Consider the following 19,552-nt stretch of genomic DNA (forward strand, 5'->3'; position numbering starts at 1 on the left):
CCAGGCCCGCGCCGGGAGGGGGCAGGGCGGCTCCCGCGCGCGCCCCGCTCCCCCGTGGGCGCGAGGCTCCGCCCCGCCGCCCCTGCCGGGGGAGCCCGCGCCCCAACGGCTAGGCGGCCGAGCCGGGCCCGCCCCGAATCCCCATGACGTCACCGGCGGCGGCAGGCCCCGCCCCCGGCCCCGGGCGGCAGGCCGCATGACGTCACCGAGGCCCCACCCCTCCGGAGCGAGTTCGGTCCTGGCGTTCATTTCATTCCTGTCCTCATTCCGAACATTCTTAGCATCGCTCGCGCCGCGCCGCGCCGCCCGAGCCGAGCCGAGCCTCTGCAGCCGCCGCCGCGGCCCCGCCGCCCGCCGCGGGCGCCCACCAAGCACTTTGCAGACTCGCTTCCACCCTGCGGGCCGGTCCGCGCGGCGGGGCCCGGGCCCGGGGCGGCCGCGTCCGGGGACAGGCCATGCAGTGAAACCCCCCCACCCCGTCCGCCTTTGCCCGGAGCCGCGGGCAGCAGCCCAGTGCGCCCAGCCGGCCCCGGGGCAGGAGCGGTGCTAGGCAGGGGTGGGGTGGCCCGGCCCGGGGACCGGGAGCCGGGGAGGGAGCCGGGCACCGAGCTGCGGGCGGGGGAACCGGCGCCGAAGTTTGCCTCGGACTCGCCGGGCGCTGCGGCGGCTCCCTTCGCCGAGGTAAGTTGGCGCGCGGGGCTGATGCAGGGTGCGGGCGGGCGGCGCGCGGGGAGCCGGGGGCGGGGGGCCGGCGGCGCGTCCCGCTCGGGCCGCTCTTTCTCTCGCGGCTCCGCTTTGTGTGCGGCGGGCGGGCGCGCGAAGGGCCGGGGCCGGGCCCCCGCGCCCCGTTCAAGGTGAGCGGCCGGGCGCCGCCGCGCGAGTTGCCGGGACGCCAAGTTGGGCCGCGCGCTGCGGAGCCCGCGCGGCAACAGGCGGCCCCCGGCGGCGGCCCTGGAGGCGGCCGGCCGCGCCGCGCCCCCCGCGCCCCCCTCGCCCGCCCGCACGCGCGCACACGCACACACGCACACACCCTCACACCCTCGGGCAGTTTGCACGGTTTTCTCGGGGAAGTCAGAAGTTCGGAGCGGGCGCGGGCGGCGAGAGCCTCCGGCGCCGCCTGGGAGCCCGCAGCCGGCCGCCTCCCCCCAACCCCACCGCTCCCCCCCCAACCCACCCCGGGCGCCGGGACCCCCCGAGGCCGGCCCGGGGTCCGCGCCGACTCGTGCTGCTGGCGGGGGTTCGCTCCTTCTCAAAGATGAAAGAAGGCACGGTCGCCTTTGCCGCTTCTCCAGGACTGTTGCTGCCGCCGCCGCCGCCGCTTCATTGCACATTCAAGTGGAAAATTTTCAGGAGTCAGCAGAAACATTGTGTCCAAAAAAGACTGAGTCGCAGTTACCACCAAACCCTGGAGGAGACTCTCCCTGGAAAACTTCCCTTCGGTAGGAAATACTGGGGGATTTGTTTGTTTATTGGAAGAGAAATGATCCCCAGGAGAGGAGAAAATCAGGGTGTACTTCTAGTCTTTGTTCGTAGCAGCAACACTTGTTTTCAAAAGTCCAGAGGCCCGCTTTCAAGAAAGTTCAACTTCTATGAGTTTCTTTTTTCTAAAATGCATTTGTATATTAAAAAAAAAAAAAAAGCAAAACTGAAGCAACATTTTAAAGGAGTTGAAAACAATGGAGGGCTCACACTTCCCTTATTCTCCTCCCACGAAAATAAATAAAATCCAGATCATAATTTTCTCTGCTTTTTAATTCTTTCTTTTTAAAGATTTATTTAAAGCTGAATGGTGTCACTGTATAAAAATATTTATGAAACAATGAAATAGCAGCCACCAGCATTTCTCAGGAGGCTTGTTAACTTCTCAGAAGCAAGTGGCTGTCTGTGATTTGCAGAAATGAAAATTGACCTCCGTAAGCGCTGGAAACTTAGAGACGGATGATGTTCCAGGAGAGGGTCATGTAAAAAGGCCTGTTTTAAAAACAGTGCCTTGGAGGGAGCCCAGGTCCTGGGACAGAAAGGTCTGCAAAACCTATCAGATTTCAAAATGGTTAAACAAACAAACAAACAAAAATTAAAATGCTACAGATATTGCAGAGGAGCAGAACACTAACAGTTCAGGGCAACCACAAGTTTCTCCCTCCCCACCCTTCTCCTTGATTGTTTCTGGAAGTTTTGCTGGTCTGATCGCTTGTGGTGTGCTGGGTGCCTGCAGGTGGTTACCTGAATAGACGGATCCCTTGTGGAACATGTGATCAGAGCAGGCAGTGTGGGCTTCTGTCTGTGCAGTGACTCTTGCTGGCGTGTGGTGCCCGGGGGTTTCTCCGCCAGGGTACTCTGAGGCACTGGTTGGGGAACATAGCTCAGGCTGTGCCTAGTGCTTCATCCTTTGACTCTTGGGTTTGTGCCCTTTTGTAGATAGCAGGATCTTTGGGGCCGGACTTAAATCCAACTTTGGTAAGAATCTTTCCTCTTCAGAAGGAAACAGTGGAACTAATTACAAAGTGACTCAGGAAAGACAAATGGATTAGTTGAACCTTTGTTAACAGTGAGGTTTTGAATTGTTGATTATGTTTTGGGGGGAAAACTTATTTTTCTAATCTCAATATTTCCATAAATGGGCACAGATATTTTTGTTTAGTATTTTGTATGTGCAACTCAGTGTTGAGCTCTCAGGTTTCAGGTTTTAGACAGGGTTTATAATTCTTTTATTTGTTGTTGGTATAAAAAAAAATGGACTGATAAGCTGTATCCATTACTGTTTCTTGCTGATGGTATAAAAGTGCCAGTGTGTAGACCATTTTATTTTTACTTTAATGGTAAGTATTATTTGGTCTGCAGTTTTAGGGTCGTAGTTTAATAATCTCCCCCCACCCCCCTTTGTTTTTTTTCACAATTTTCAAACCAAACTAAGTGACTCTGCCTTGACAGTAAGATTTTAAAAATATAGGAAAGAATCTTTGTATAGACTCCTCCTCTCTGTGATCTTTCCTAAAGTAACAAATAGAACTCCATCCAGAGAACATGCTTGAGAGATAGATGGAGGTTTTTTTTTCCCCCCCCTTTTCCCCAAACATAAACCAGGACTCACCACCATATATCCTTAATGAAATTTAATTTAAAGAGGGATGGCAACCTAGTTTAGTTTGAGCCGGATTGAAACAAATTTCTCACGGAGAGGCGCTTTTTGCATTGCGGCACTGTGTGTGCTTAGGCCCTAGCGGCAAACTAATTATCTGTTAAGGGCAGGTTTGGGGCGGGGCGGGCAGGGGTGGGGGGAGGGCACCATGGGAGAAGTCAGCTTCTCTTTCCCTTTTCCTCTACCTCTCTGTCTTTATACAGCAGGAATTATGTATTTGGATACTCACTTTGGGGATTAATGTTCCCTTTTATTTAGAAAAAGGACAAGCAGATCAAAAGGAAAAAGGTGTTCTGTTTTTTTTTTTTTTTTTTTTTTTTTTGCTGCTTGAGCTTCAGTGATTTAGAAAGCGTTTTGAATTCTGATGCTGCAGAACAAGTATAGGAAGGCATTTCTTAATGGGACAGCTGAAAAAGAATATATGTGTATCATTTTCTAGATCATATTTGTTGCATCTTCAGTAGAAAAGTATGTAACAGGAACAGAGACCGTAGGTCCCAAATGTTAGATAGGCCTTTGAAGAAATGAGCTGTGCCATTAACAATATTTTAAGGTTCCTTGTTTTAGAAACGGATCAGTGTGACATACGTGGTGGTCCAACAAGAGTCTGTGCATCTGTGGGATTACTTTTCTCTCATGTCATGTATTATTACATGTTAATTGCGAGCATAATTATACTGACTGCAAATGAAAATTGTGGTGTTCTATCACTCAAAAGGTTGGTGCAGATAACTGCACGTATGAGCCAGTGTCCACATGTGGACAGTAGGTAGGGAACACTTCTAAGCTTGTATTTTAGGCACATTGACTTGTTCCCAATAAAGAGATTGTGAAAGAATAAAAAACACTGCTGAGTGAAAGCTGGGTCTACAGTTTGGATCCATTTAGTGATAAACTTTTTTTTAGGTCTGTTTTTGTTTTTGTTTTTTTTTCCCAAAGACTGGAGGATACTGGTCAGAGCAAGCGTTGAGCTTTTTCTGTAGAACTGCAGGGAAATCAGAGCCCACCTTTCTGCTGATAAAGGCACGCATTGCAGCTTCCTCTTTAGAGTTCAGTGACTGGAACTGCAGAGGCTAGTGTCCTACTTCTGAACTCGGGGTGGGGGGTGGGTCGGGGTCGGGAAGTATATTGTAAGCTCATATATTGCCCTTTGACAAACTTGGGCTGTGCTGCTGGGCTATTGGTATTGGGGACTGACCAATGGCTAGAATAATCTTTTATAGCTGCCTGGTGCTGTTTCTCATTTTATCTGCAGAAGTCACAGATTACCCGGTGGTGTTTCAATTAGATCTCAAGTCAGGTTTGAACAATATCAGTGATACATTTGATTCTTTCATATTCACAAGGGTGATAAAATCAGGTAATTCAGGTCCATCTGAAGCCCTTAATGTTTCAGGGTTGGGCTTTTTGACAAATAGCAGTTTAGTCCCCCTTGTATTGTAATTACTACATGGTTTTGAGATCTGGGAAGTGTGAGCCTTCCCTCTTCTGGGATAGTTTGTGGAACCGTAGAGTATTTGGATTGAAATATCTGGAGTGTTTTGATTTTCTTTTGTTTCAAAGCTGTGAGCTATTGAGAGTCCCCAACCCGTTAAGGTTCTCTTCATAAGCTTCCTTGACCCTATTCCATATTTGAACTCCTAGCCGAAATTCAGTCACCTCTTCAGATACATTCAGTCTTCCTAGTGGTGCCTAGTAAGAACATTTTGAAATATGTATTTTTATTTTAGTGAAACCGAATGGGATGCCCTGAAGGGTGGGTTTTGAGGATGGTATTTCTTACAGGGTGGGTCCCTCTCGGCTCTTAAGTTCTGTCCAGTGGCTTTTTGCATGGTTGGGAGGGTTCTCAGAAAGTAGTTTCCATAGTCTGGGAGTCCTCGCTAATGGTGAAACCACTTGTGTGTCTTCTGATTGGAAAGAGGGGAGGGGGATCCTAGAGGCTGGTCTTTTCTATTTTGGGGTAGGCCAAGGGAAGTCTCCATCCTGGCTGTATCTGCCCCCACCCCCCACCCCCCACCCCCGCAAATTTACTTTCCCCATCAGTATCTGCTATCCTCATGCAGTGCTTTCTGCCCCTTTTCACATTAGTTTTTAAGGCTGTGTCCTAGGATTTTATTAGCAGTTCTAGTTCGGGGAACAGAGCCCAGCATTGGAAAATGGGTTGAAAAGAAAAAAAAGGAGCTTACTAATGAACAAGTTAAGCACCACCATCGTCTCCAGTGGGGAATTCTGGCTGCTTTTAGGCATCTGACAGATTTAGATGTATGTGCAAAGTGACTGAAACACTCTTGACTGGGAATATACAGCAATGACGAGTGCTGTTGTTTTTACTGATATATAAACTGAAACACTGCTGCTAATGGTGGGAAATGTTAATTATGTGAGAACATATTGAACTTATATTCTCTGGCATGAACTTTTAAAAAAAAATGCATGAACTGCGCCGCTTTTTTATAGGCACAGCTTTCTAATTATCATAATTCAGTTCAGCTCCGCTCTTGGATGGAGTTCAAGTGCAATCTCCATTTAACTTGAAAGGAGATTTTTTTTTTTTTTTTAAACTGAGAGTGTTTAAGAAAATTTGAAAAGTTCATCCGAGAATGTTGTCTGCTAAGGTGTTGGTAATTGGGGGGGTTGAGAGGAGCACCTTTCCATAATAGATAACTAGATCTGAATGTTAGGTTGACTGCCTTTTTTTTTTTTTTCTTTTTGCTTTGCCCTGTTTCCAGACCTGCATCTTGTACATTTTTGCATAACCAGATGCTGTGTGTTGCTGAGTTCCCTTTGAAGACCCGTGTCTTTGCCCAAATAGATAAACCAAATAAGTGAATATTTTATTACCATTAATGATATAACCTCTGTGAAGATAGGAACCTCTTTACAGAGTAGAAAGAAACTGAATGCGGAAATCTTACGAATTCATTTGCCGAAAATCCCCATTAAGCTGTGATACCAACCAAGCCTGTAGCAGGTGATCTCCTCATTTGTTCGACTTTGCATCTCAACCTGATGGCATTCTGTGACAGGAGTCATCTTTGACAGCATTCATTCCACGGTCTTGTGTCTTTTAAATTTTCTATGAGCTTAGTGCCTTTTCCAAGAAAAAAAAAAAAAAGTTAATGAAGCCCAGGCGCCAAATCCTCTGTGGAATCAATTTTAATTGGAAGAAAGAACAACTTCAGCTGGACCTTCCGACTTTCGTCCAGCCTGACTTCTGCTGAAATGCAAAGGGAGCCCGCAGAAACCAAATGACTTCATTTGCTCTGGCACTTAAGAGCCGAATTCACTTCCACGGTGGTGAAATAAAAGGAGCCAAGTGTTTTAAATAGCCACTCCCCGAGGCCCGCCCGCCCGAGTGTTTTGAGAAAAGCGCATTGTCTGCTTGGAGCTCCAGCCGGGAGCCTGCCTGACCCGCCCTCCCCCACCAGGCAGCTCCATTTCTGGGCTTGACATCTGGTTTGTTCTGTTCACCTGATGTATACCTACGCGCGCGGCGTGCACGCGCGTGGCCTGTAGGTAACGCGGCTTTTTGGCATTGAACGTGTGCTGCGTTTCTGGTCTCTACGGGGTTCGGGGGAGGCACGGAGCTAATGGCACAAAATAAAATGTAAACACAGTAGCCGCCCCACATGCCGCCGCTGCCGGGTTTCTGTCCGAAGCTGCTTTCTGGGCAGGCGCGCCTATTGTTGCGGCAGCAACAGGCGGCAGAAGTTGGGGCACCATATGGCGGATGTGGGCCTCAGATAAGCTGTCTGGTAATTTAGCTTATCAATAGCATTTTGATATGCTCCGTTTTCAGATCACCCGTCCCCGTGGCTGGGGATGTCCTGGGGGCGAACTGATTGCGAACCATTGAAACCATTGTGAGCCAAGCTTCCTTTGGTGGAATCTCTTTGAACCCATTCTCCGTGGGCTGCCGGTTCATCTCCCAGCCTTTGGGAGACCACGGTGGTTAGAGTTAGAGCCCCCTCAGCTGAGGGGACAACGGCCCTGTCCTGTAATCTAGAACCCTCGGAAGACCTCCTCAGGTATTTTCACTGAGAGAAAAACGGAAGACAAGCTACCTAATAGCATTTTTCTTGCAGGCAGAGCGGAGAAATTCCCATAATTCAAAATCTGCTTTTGTTTTAAACGCTGGAGAGCTAAGAGAAGGCCGATATTGCGCTTTCTTTGATAAAAGGTTTCTAGTTTTGTTGTGTGCTCAAAAGACCCTCCCCCTGATATCCTTTCCCCTCGGAGTTTTACCTTAATCATAAAATATAAAAATGACTAATGTCTATATAACTGGAAACCAGGAGAAGAGTCATCTATGATTTGGAGGGAGGAAGCAGCTTCCTTTTTTTTTTTTTTTTTTTTTTTTTTTTTTTTTTTTTTACTGGGAACTGTTAGAGAGGGAACGGCTTCTAGAACAGTTCTAGTCAGGTGTCTTAGGGGACCTTGGGCAAAACTACCCTGCCAGGAGGGGACTGACGGGGGTTCTTCCTGCCTCAGTTGCTGGAGCCAGCTTGGGATTTCTGCACACAGTAGGTGGCTGTGTGGAAATTTGAGGGTGTTCATCAGCCTGTCTGATCAGCCACGTGAATCTCATTCAGCAAACGTTTGTGCCCCCGACAGGTGCCAGGCACCAGGGAAGCAGGGTGAGACTGTCGGGCGCCTTTCCCAACACACCCTCCTTGGATGTTCTCGCTCATCCCCACACTTTGACTTCTGGGTTTGTAGTTCACTGTCCACAGATCCTTTTGCATGGCTAATTCAGGATGATCCTGACTCCAGTCCACGTCAGCCTCTTTCCACTCCTGTCCCAGGGAGCCTCTGTCCCACCAGTGTTCCTACCTGCCATGTGCACTGCGGCCTTCACGCATCTTTCAACAGTCTGGACGTTACCCCTGGAGCCTTAGGAGGTCTGGGCTCGGTGCAAAGTTGCTGTGCATTTAAGAGGTCCATAGAGGTGTCCACCTCTAGTTGGGAACCATTGCTGTAGACACTCTTAACGCTTCTCCTCACGCCCGGTCAGACTAAATTTGGCCACCCCTCCTAACTGTGTGTGTTACCCCTTGGGAGTGTAGCGGTTGATTCCAGATGTGATTATAGAGGTGAGGTGTGTGTCAGGCTGGCTGGCAAGGGGTTTCAGGGCTGATTCTTGTCTGGCGGCTTGCAGAAGCGGTTTTACTTTCTGGGTAGTGGGACTGCTCATGGAGCTCCTCAGGTGGTATCCCTGACGTTGCAGGAGGCGATAGGAAGGGCGTTCCTACCAGCAGCCCAGAGATGAGCCAGCTGCCGCTAAGCCTAAGCCGCACGTGCCTTTCGTTCCTTTCTTCTGTCTTCCTTGCACCTCGGGCACTTTGAAATCCAGATGCTCCCAGTTTTGTGTCGAACCGCTACTTGCCCCTGGACATTTGCACATTTACAGGTGCTATCGGGTGCCAGGGGTTGGGTGATCGGTAAAAGGTGGTCAGAGAATGGCGAACAGTAACATGTCCCCCCTGCAAAGTTTGCAGTTTAGCAAGGGAAACAGGCCTGTAAAGAGATCATCACAATCTGGTGGGGAAGCTGTGTATATTTTGTATGTCATGAGTTCCAAGACGCGATGTTTTGTATTTGAACACCGTGGGGGTGGGGATGTGTCTTACAGTTGTGACTGGGCAGGCAGTGGTCCTGACCTGGGATGTGGTTGCACACACTCCTTAAAGCCTGTACAAAGAATGCAGGGAGGAAGAGCATCCCGGGGTCCGTTGTGGGGCACTCGTTAGGATGCTCTTGTCACGAGGGTCGTCATGTGTGCCAAAGCATGGGTGTTGATGTTTTGGAGAAGCTGTTTGAGGTATATATTACCTAACCTACTTTGCTTATTATTTTCCTCTTTATGTGCAAGACTGACATGTGATAAAAAAAAGTTTCAATATGTATGAAATTTCGATTTCTGAATGATAAGGCAGCATTCTGGCACAGTTGGTTTCATAGCAATGATTCTTAGAAATCACGCTGCATGTTACACTCAGTGGTGTCTTAGAGTTGAGGAAATGCTGAAGAAACACGTTTACATCTCCACCCAAAAAGATATGAGGGATCTTTATATTATAGACAGGGGTGGTTTTGAGGGAGTGGGCTGGGAAGGGGCTTTCACTTTTTGAGCATGTGTTGTTCTCAGGAGCATGAATTTTCTTGTTTAACACCAGAATAAAGGGAAAATAGCTCAGTTGTCTAAGTGCTCTCCATAACATGGAAACAGCCGTGTCCCTTAGTGGTCGGGACCGAGGAAACCTTTGCAGAGGAAGTGGTGTTGGAGTTGGGGCTTGAAGGGAAAGGGTTTTATTTTCCTTTTCTTTTGGTGTGTGTGTGTGTGTGTGTGTGTGTGTGTGTGTGTGTGTGTGTGTGTGTTGCCAGATGCCATTTTGGGAGCAGAGCGGAGCTGAGTCAGTAGAAAACAAAGGACCCCCGAAGTACTCTCCAGAGTACTGAACTCAACCCCGAGAAAAGGTGTATTGCCAATCTTTAGCTCCTATAGATCTGAAACTTGGCTTGAAGAATTAATTGGAGGAAGCAAAACGGAAGAAAGTGGGGAGGCACCTGGTTGACAAGGGGAGTGGGAAGTTTCTGGATTCTGGTTTGGAAAAAGGCAGGAAAATAATGTGGTTTTAAAAGCACAGATTTGGAGGGGCGCCTGGGTGGCTCAGTCGGTTGAGCGTCCGACTCTTGATTTCTGCTCAAGTCATGATCCCAGGGTCATGGGATCTGGCTCCGCACTGAACGTGGAGTTTGCTTAAGATTCTCTCTCTCTGTCTCTCTCTCTCTCTCTCTCTCTCTGTCTCTCTCTGTCTCTCTGCTCCTCTCCCCTGCTTGTGTGCACACACTCTCAAAAAAATTAAAAAAAAAAAAACCCACAGGTTTGGTTGGAGTAGGACACTCCTCTGTTGGACCCTTGGCTCAGCTACTTACTGGTTCTGTGGCCTTGGACAAATTACCCTCTGAGCCTTGGTGTCCTCATCCCTGAGTTTCAGTAGAATGCCTCCTGTATGTCTGATACAGAATACATGCTTGGTAAATAGGTATTTCAGGTGTTCTTCTGAATGTCAGGTCTTCACAGCTTTCCTGCCAGGGCAGCCTGACAGTGTGACTCTTGAGGAATACCCAAGGCTGAGGCAGAGCTGGACTGCAGGTCTCGGGCAAATGGATTCAAATCCAGGAGTGGTTGAGGTCTGAGACCATTAATCACATTGAACCGTATTTCCTCTATTAAGAAGTGATGGAGGAAACCCATCAGTACATATATTACAGGTGAGGTCGTTCCTTGCCAAGTGGTGGTAGTTTGAATTAAATGGAAATGCTTCCAAAGGGGGGTAGCGGGGTGCACCTTCGTGCACCGAAAGGAAACCTCTTTCTTAGATTGCTGCGTGGAAGCCACGCTCCTAACTTGGGATTGGGTTCTAAAAGTTCTCTGAGATGAGTGAATGGAAGTCATGTTTTCACAGAGAAATTATACCTGGGGCCCTGGACCTGCTGGGGAAACCACTGAGGAATCGCCCGTGGAGGTTCAAAGGACCAAGCTTCAGGTGTGAAGGAAGAGGCAGAGATGTACCTTGCCCTTCCTTTTGCTGCCCCCGTTATACTGTTTGTTTGTTTTTAATTTTCTTTGGTATCGTACTTTATTTTTTAGAGCACGCTTCACACTCAGCGTGGAGCTTGAGCTCACGACCCTGAGATCAAGAGTACATGCTCTCCTGACTGAGCCAGCCAGGCTGACCTCCCCGCAACCACTGCACTCTTTAATACCTGTTTGGGAGCAGATTGCTTAACTTCTCTGCTCTCAGTTTCCAACACATGGAAAATGGGGCTGACGCTACCTACTCTGAAGGGTTGTGGGCAAGTTGAGGTAAGAGGCAGCTCAGCAGGCCAGAGTCGCAGGTGTGAGCTCTGTTAGAACCCAGACCATCCTGTTCACCTTCGTGCTCCAAGCTCTGAGATGAAGTCTTTGCCCCTTTTATTAGACTCCTGTCTGTGGGCCTTAAATATACTTCACAGAGTGATTCAAGCTTGTGGGAATGGCAGCCCATCCATCGTTTTCCCAGTGTTTTTGCATATTAAGGAGGATGTTTGTTAGTCTAAGATGAATGTCTCTTTGGGTTAGTACCCAGGCACTTCCTGGATAGATGAACTGGACCTTTTCTGGAAGCTGGCGGGTCTCAGTCTTGTGCCCTAAGCTGGTCCTGCTGTGCTCAGATAGCCAGCTACGCTTCAGGGTGTGTCCGTGTCCCCATGCTTTAAGACTTGGGCCACTCCCTGTGACTGGTCTGAGCAGGTAAGATTGCTTTGTGTGAGCCTGGGCTTGGGACCACCAGCATTTTATTGACATCTCTTCCTGCTGCCTCTTAACCAGGTCACACGGAACTGTGTGTGAGTGAATCTGGTTTCCCAGTCTTGAAATTAAAAAATCAGAGATTCTTAAGAGAGATGAGTGGACTTGGCCGGGGGATAGAGGCTTTTGGAGACAGGCAGGCTGACAGCTGAGGAGAGGCGAGAGGCACATTTAAAGACAATTCACAAGCTGTAAATCTACTAAAAGCCACTGAATTACATAATTTTCAAGGGTAGGTAGATTTTATGGTATGTGACTTCTGTCTCATAGAATCAATACAGTGCTGAATCTCGTTATCGCCCTGAACGACTTTGTACTCACTTGGAGCCCCTCCCACGCCCCACCTTGCGTTTGCATTTGTTTTGCTGGTCAGATGATTAAGGTTGATACTCAGAGTGATGTCCTAATATGAGTTTACATTTTTGCCTGTTTGCTGGTTTATAGTGAGAGGCCTTCAGGTACCCATTAGAAGTATCTAAGATGTAAGATGTTTTCACTTTATTTTTTTTAATGTGTATTCATTTTTGAGAGAGAAAGAGCAAGCAGGGGAGGGACAGAGAGAGGGGGAGACACAGAAACCAAAGCAGGCTCCAGGCTGTCAGCACGGAGCCTGATGTGGGACTCGAACTCATGAACTGTGAGACGTGACCTGAGCTGAAGTTGGATGCTTAACCAGCTGAGCCACCCAGGCGCCCTGGATGCTGTTACTTTAAAAAGAGTGATTTCAGGGCCTCCTGGGTGGCTTATTTGGCTAAGGATTCGACTCTTGGTTTTGGCTCATGTCTTGATCTCACAGTCCAGGAGTTCGAGCCCTGCATTGTGCTCTGCTGTGACAGCACAGAGCCTACTTGGGATTCTCTCTCTCCCTCTCTCTCCGCTCCTCCCCTGCTCGTGCTGTCTCTCTCTCTCTCTCTCTCTCTCTCTCTCAAAAATAAATAGACAACAAAAAAAAGAAAGTAATCTCAATAATGCGGAATGACTTGCTCCTTACTGATACGTGTTGGCCACATTGACTGCCGTATGGCTTGAAGCCAGAAGCAATCCAAGACCTTAATAAATACCAACAAGGAAAAACTGGGAGATCATGAGAAAGAGACACTCGAAAGGCACCTGAGGCCACAAGTCGAGTATTGAATCTGATTTGTAAATTGTCTTAAGCAGGGAAGAAAAGAACCCAGAGTCAGGTTAATTTATACCCCAACTTTCAGGTTCTGCTCTGCCCAGTTTTTTTTTTTTTTTTTTTTAATATTTATTTACTTTTGAGAGAGACAGAGCATGAGTGGGGGAGGGACAGAGAGAGAGAGGGAGACACAGAATCCGAAGCAGGCTCCAGGCTCCGAGCCGTCAGCACAGAGCCAGACACAGGGCTCGAACTCGTGAATTGCGAGTTCATGACCTGAGCTGAAGTCTGACGCTTTAACCCACTGAGGCGCCCAGGCGCCCCGGCACCCCTGCCCAGTTTTTTCTTAATTGTAATTTGGTCTTGTTTTTTTGTTCTCCCATGAGATGCTCCCTGTCTTCCTCCTAATAACGGTTTGTGGCAGTTTTTATCCATTGGTATTTTGTAAATGGTTGTCGTCTTCTGTTTCTTGTGTCTATGTCACCGCTTGCCTGATACTGTCCTGCTTCCTGTCCCTAAGCAGTAGTTACTAACACCCTCTTTTACTCTCAGATGCCCCGTTTGGATGATAAACTATACATACAGTCCTTTTACTGTTAGGAAACTGTTGAGGAAACTGGGTGACCTCCTCGAATTAAGCAGAACGGAGAGCCTATCTTGGACAGGGGGCTTTGTGCCCAGGGGTTGAGCTCCTGACAGAATTAATCTGGAAAGTCTGTCCCAGGCTGTTTCTGAGACCAGAGCCACAGTAGAGGAGCTATTCCTATAAACCTGTGCTGCATTTAACCAAGTTGCTTCAAACCCTCTGCTCTCTGTAGATCAATTCATAATGTATTAAAAAAAAAAAAAAAAAAGTGTCCATTCATAGGAATGATTCAGCATTGGTTCATTTCCTTTTAGACTAGCGAAGTTTAATTGAGAAGTTTTTCCCAGTGGAATTCTGAAAGGTTTGTATTGTGTGAAATTCGGGAATTTCAGATTATATTTTAGGACTTGTGGTCTCAGTACTCTCGACATTCTTAGGTTTCAGGCTTGCTTGTCTGTTCTTTGGGAGACTGTGGGATCACGTCCTCTGATGTACCTAAATATATAAGGCAGGCAGGGCAAGTGGAGTGGAATTTAAGAAATTTTAGTATTTTGCCTAAAACCAAAAGTAACTGTAACGATACCGCTCAGTTCCAGGTGGTTGTTTTGACACCACTGTTTACTTAGCTGTTTTGTCATGCGCTTTAGGCAGTAACTTGGGCAGGTGTTCAGCCCACTGTGGTGTCTTTCAGGCCTGAGCTTGGAGAACTGTTTCCTTGTCGGGGCCTTTCATAGGGCAAAGGCATTTTTGAGGGTCCACCAGGGGCCAGGATCTTGGTCCCTCCACTTCCAGCTGTGTAGAAAGAAGGCGCGGTTGGACAGCCCCTGCTGTTGGCTCCGCTGTGCCCTTGGGCAGGCAAGTCACTTGAAAATCTTGGTTTCCCTCTCTGGGAAGACAGTGCTGGGCCACCTGTCGCCCTGGCCCGCTTTCGAGCTGAGCTTTAAAGAGACAGAATGTGAGAACCTCAGGCAGAAAGGTCCTGGAGAACTGCGTCTTTATCGGTGTCATTCCATACACAACCCCAGACGCCCCTCCTAAAGGCGGGATATGTGGACCAGGAGCAATACTGCTGGGTGCCCCAATTCCCGGGCCACTCTGGGGGAGTTTGGGTAAGGCCCCAATTCCCGGGCCACTCTGGGGGAGTTTGGGTAAGGAAGAGGCTGACTGGCCAGGTTCTGTCTTAAGACCGTTCTTTAGCATTACCTCATTTAAACCTAAGAGCTCCATTTGTAGTCGAAGAAAGTGAAGCTCAGACAGGTTTTAATTCCCTGCCAAAGGTCACACAGCCAGTGTGACCGTGTAACAGGGCCAGTGTTTGAAGCCAGTTCCTTGATCTGTTACTCCTCAGCTGCCAGGCCAGAAAGATTGCATATTAAGTCACCTGTCAGGTTTTATTATTATGGCATTTGAATGGAGTTAAGATAGATTATGACATTGAAATTAGAGGTAAGCTTCCCCTCGCTTGGTGTATTTGTGCAGAAAAGGTAAATAAAGTACACAATACCTTTGTTTTGTGTTCTTGGTGACCTGTTTTACTCTGTCTTCCAAACAAACGTGTGGCTAAGGTCCTAAAAAGTTGGGTGTGACTCTGTCAAGCCTTTTATCCGGGAGTTGTCTCACCTGGTTTTGTCTTCTGGAGGAGGGGCAAGAGTCACCTCTGTCCTTTGGGTTTAGTCCTCAAAAGACTATCGGGACTCCGGGGGTGCCTGGGTGGCTCAGTCGGTTATGTGTCCGACTTTGGCTCAGGTCGTGATGTCACGGTTCATGGGTTCGAGTCCCACATCAGGCTCTGTGCTGACAGCTCAGAGCCTGGAGCCTGCTTCCGATTCTGTGTCTCCCTCTCTCTGCCCCTCCCCCGCTCGTGCTCGCGCGCGCGCGCGCGCGCTCTCTCTCACTCAAAAATAAATATTAAAAAAAACAAAACAAAAAGACTATGGGGACTCAGTACCCCTCAGTGTTCAGGGTATACTGGCCATTGAAAATGAGAGGGTAAGGCTCCTGGGGACTGGGTTGATCTGAACTCCTTTGTGTTTGTGTGTATTGTGTGTGTGGAGGGGAGGTTGATATGATTTGGAAGTGTGGGTTGACGATCCATATTGCTGTGTGTGTGTGTGTGTGTGTGTGTGTGTGTGTGTGTGTGAGTGTGGAGGGCCGCTGATGCTGTTTGGAGGCCTAGGACTGGACCTTCCAGTTTCTCTGGTTTTTCTTTGGAATGTGCTCTGTTGGCAGGCTGTCAGAATATGTCAGCGCCCCCCTCCCCACCTGAAGGCCTGGATATGGAAATGGCCTTATGCTGGGGGGTAGGATTTAGGCAGGCAACCTTGACTTCAGTCCTTGTTAGCGAGGGTGCTTGGGAACCTGAGAGATGGAATCAGTTCCTTCCCTTCCCCACCCAGGTGACCACCTGAAAAACACACCTTAGGCTGTGCTATGTGGGGAGCAGTGGCAGAGGCTGAGGGAAGAAAGGGTTAATGGGCTTGCTCAGAGCCCTTAATAATAAGGCCTCTGAAGAAGACCTTAGGGTCTTCAAAATGGGACTGCTAATGGGGTTGCTACCCATCTTTGACACCTTGGCTGGTTTTTAGTGAGAGTGGGCTGGTTGATCCTCCTTTTGTCCTTTTCACCTGGTTCTGGTGACTCTGGTCCAAAAGGGCAAGTTGGGGCCACTGGTGGCCAATTTCTGGGCCCTGTGCTCTCGTCTTTCCCTCCTTCCCAGTACTGGCCCACTCCTTTCTTGGAATCTTCATGCTCCTGGGCCTTTTGGGTTCTTCCGCCATTGGCCATTTTGGTTTTGCCCTAATTTTGTGTGGTTCTCTTTGTGTAGCAAAGTAGCCAACAAGCATGGTTTTGAGGTCAGACCCTGGTTCTGGCTCCAGTCCTGCTTACTGGGTGTGTGATCTCAGGTAAATTTATTCTGTTTCCTCATCTGAAAACTGAAAATAATAATATGATAAGGTGACCTGATGCAATATGGCAAATGGCCCACAGTGAGCTTCTGCATTGTCTTCCCCAACAGTTTCTGCAGCCCCCTGCCTCCGGTCCCCACCTCCCCCCAAGGTTCTGAGGGCTTTGTCCCAGCCAGAAGGGACCAGTCAGACTGGAACGCGTTTATTTGCTTTTCCATCTTCCTCTATTGGCTTTAGTTTTAAGCTTTTTCCCAGCCTCCACTCTTGCTGGATTTCCTGCTCTGGGGTATTTCTCCCTTCAGACAATTTCCCTTTTGCTTCCACGTTTTCACGCACAGACACACATCTGCACACGTGTGCGTGCCCTCTACTTTTCACCCGTGATCTTCTGCTCTTGTCACTTGGAGATCTTAGAAATTGTCCCTGCAGTTCCCTAAGGCTCACCAAAAATGGCCCTCAGAAAAGCCCCGTTTATCGATTCTGGTACCTTTAACCCTGGAGAGCACTGAATCTTTTTTGGCTTATGGAGTTACCAGCACTCTCAAGAGTTGTTGCTGTTTTCAAAAGACATAACTGATAACTACATGAACTTGTAGAATTGCACACATTTCTCCTACTCCTCTCTTTGACCTTGGGCAACCTCTTTAATCTTTTGGAAACTCAGTTCCTTTACCTGTAAAATGGGCACAGTAGAGCCTTCTTCTCAGGTTACAGCAAGATTTAGGATGACACCTGGCAGAGAAGGCAGTGTCCCATAAGTGTTAGTGGCTGTTGACCACTGTGATTACTGTCACCCAGCAGCTAAAAATTAGAGTGCCAAGTACCTCTTCCTGTAGCATTTTTCTCTCTCTTTGAGGGGGTGGGATAAGAATAGTATCTTACTGTATTTAAAATTAAAAAAAAATTATGTTTATTTATTTTTGAGAGAGAGAGACAGAGTGTGAGGGGTGAGGAGCAGAGAGAGAGGGAGACACAGGATCCAAAGCAGGCTCCAGGCTCTGAGCTGTCAGGACAGAGCCCGATGCGGGGCTCCAACCCACGCACCGCGAGATCTTGACTTGAGCCAAAGTCGGACGCTCAACCGACAGAGCCACCCTGGCAGCCCGTGTCTTACTGTATTTTATTTCAGATTGGTCAGACTTTTTATTATGGGTGAGTTCAGTACAGTAGAGGGCCTTTGTGTCCCATCATCACTTAGTAACAATCATCAACGCATGGCCATTCTTCTTTATTTGAGAGAGAGAGAAAATATGAGAGAGAATGAATCTTAAGCAGGCTCCCACACTCAGCTCAGAGCCTGATGTGGGGTTCGATCCCATGACCATGGGATCATGACCTGAGCCGAAACCAAGAGTCAGTGCTCAGCTGAGCCACCCAGGTGCCCCAACTCATGGTCATTCTTGTTTCTTCCAAATGCCTGGCTCCTCTCCCACCAGACTTCCATTCTGAAGCAATCCCAGATGTCATACCATCACTTCTGTAAAGTTTCCAGTGTTTGAAAGCTATCACTCCTTAAGAAAGAAAAATACTAACCGCAATATCATCACGTTTTAAAAATAATTCCTTAATATAAAATATCTCTATCTATAAAAGTCATTTTTCACATTTCCTTGATTGTCTCGTCAGCGGTTTCCCACAGTTGGGTTTGTTTAAGTCAGGATCCAGAGGAGATCTACAGCTTGTGTTTGGTTATTGTGTTTCTTAAAACTCTTTAGACACCTGTCTTTCCTCCTTTACTTTTCCCCTTGAATTGATGTGTCACAAGAGCCTTGTGGTTTCTGTCTTGAGTTCCCCTCCTTCTGGATTTTGTAGCTGCATTTGCGTTCTCAGAGTGCCGTGTGTCGTGTTCCACAATCCTGTTTTTTCCCATAAGTGGGAATCTAGATCTATCAGCTCCATCCCGTTCAGGTTTGTGTATATATATATATATATTTTTTTTTTTTTTGAGAGGAATACTTTTTTCTCTTAAAAAAAATTTTTTTTTAATGTCTGTTTTTTTTGTTTGTTTGTTTTGTTTTTTTGAGAGAGTGCAAGGCGGGGAAGAGCAGAGAGAGAGGGAGACACAGAATCTGAAGGGGGCTCCAGGCTCTGAGCTATCAGCACAGAGCTCAACTTGGGGCCCAAACCCATGGAACCGCGAGGTCATGACCTGAGCCAAAGTTGGATGCTTAGCCGACTAATCCACCCAGGTGCCCTGAGAAGAATATTTCATAACTAGTATTCCCACAAGAGGTACATAATTATAATGTCCAGTTGTCTTTCTCTTTGTGACATTAACAGCCATTGATTTTTCATCTCTGCCTATATCTGTTATTTCTTGTGGTCTTTATAAACCGCTCATATTCCAGTCCTCTTGTTCTTTGTTTGTGAGCTAGAATACTCTTACATAGAGAAACTTCTCTTATCAGTTATTTGGTTAACCTGGTGTATAGTTTGTACAAGAAAGGCAGGTTTCTGGTTTTGTTTTTTGTTTGAGTATCACTAGGCAATCATAGGTTTTTAAGTTATTGGATACATTGTAGTTCCTCCTTTGATACTCAAATTGTACCATCTTTGGCCAATTGGAGTTTCTTTATGGGTTCCTGCTGTCCATTTATTTATTGTGCTCTTGGACAGAATGAACCATTTCCGCTGGATGTTGGGTTCCTTTTAATGGAAAACAGTATTTCAAGGCTACGGTGTGGACGCTGGGGTCTCTGCTCCCCCTCATCCCCACCTTGTTCAGAAATGGACCCCACTTTCCACGTCAACGTGTTGACCCAAGGTAAAACCTGTCCTTGCACACTTGTCTCATGTTGGCCCCTTTGGCTCTCAGTCATATTTCCACACCCTTGCTTGTCATCTTGTCCTTTTCTCCCTTAAGAAAAAGGCCAAATCAAAGAATTCCCCAGGGACAGTTCATGGTTTGACACTCCTCATGAAGGCCAAAGCTCACATTAATTTAGGCTTTACAGAAGACTTCAGTCACTGCCCACAGTCATGCCTACCCGATAGTTTGTTCTGGTCCTTGTTTAAATAACCAGAAGGTGAGAAATTCCTTATCTTATTACCTTTCGGAGCCATTCAGACTGCAGGCTCTATTTTGATGAGATTGTTGGGGTCATTTACACACATCTGTTTGAATAAATACTTGTTGAATTAAGTTTTGTACTTTGCTGTCTTGAAGTGTTTAAAATAGAACATATTTAATCTCCTGGTCATTTAAAGAATTTATCACTAATACATTATTTTCATAAGCCAAAAAAAAATGTTAAAGCGGTGTGGTTTTAGGCAGATTTATGCAGTGGAGTCCTTAGAACACAGCAAGTGTGGTGCTGTTGTGGGAACCTGAGAGTAAGCCTCTAAGCCTAAAGTGAGTGCTGTTAGACTTATTTTTAGTAATCCCTATCTTTGTTTCTTGGAAATTGTTTTGATGCCCATGTTGGTTCATTGCAGAATGTGACTGAGG

The 19,552-nt window shown here is 47.5% G+C and overlaps 1 protein-coding gene across 11 annotated transcripts in view; it reads left to right on the top strand.

Moving 5' to 3' along the window:
• The first annotated feature begins 585 nt into the window (after positions 1–585).
• The window catches only part of TEAD1 (TEA domain transcription factor 1), a 271,267-nt gene continuing 252,300 nt past the window's right edge, over positions 586–19,552 (top strand). For 10 of the 11 annotated variants that reach the window (XM_011286720.4, XM_045038972.1, XM_023239574.2 and 7 more), the window contains exon 1: positions 586–681. The gene's annotated coding sequence lies outside the window, so the exon portion shown is untranslated. Of the gene's footprint in view, positions 682–1,337; positions 1,440–19,552 lie in introns of those variants that run through there. The other variant, XM_011286726.4, reaches the window with a different exon arrangement.

Source organism: Felis catus, chromosome D1, assembly GCF_018350175.1.
Source record: "Felis catus isolate Fca126 chromosome D1, F.catus_Fca126_mat1.0, whole genome shotgun sequence".
NCBI classification, from domain to species: Eukaryota; Metazoa; Chordata; class Mammalia; order Carnivora; family Felidae; genus Felis; species Felis catus.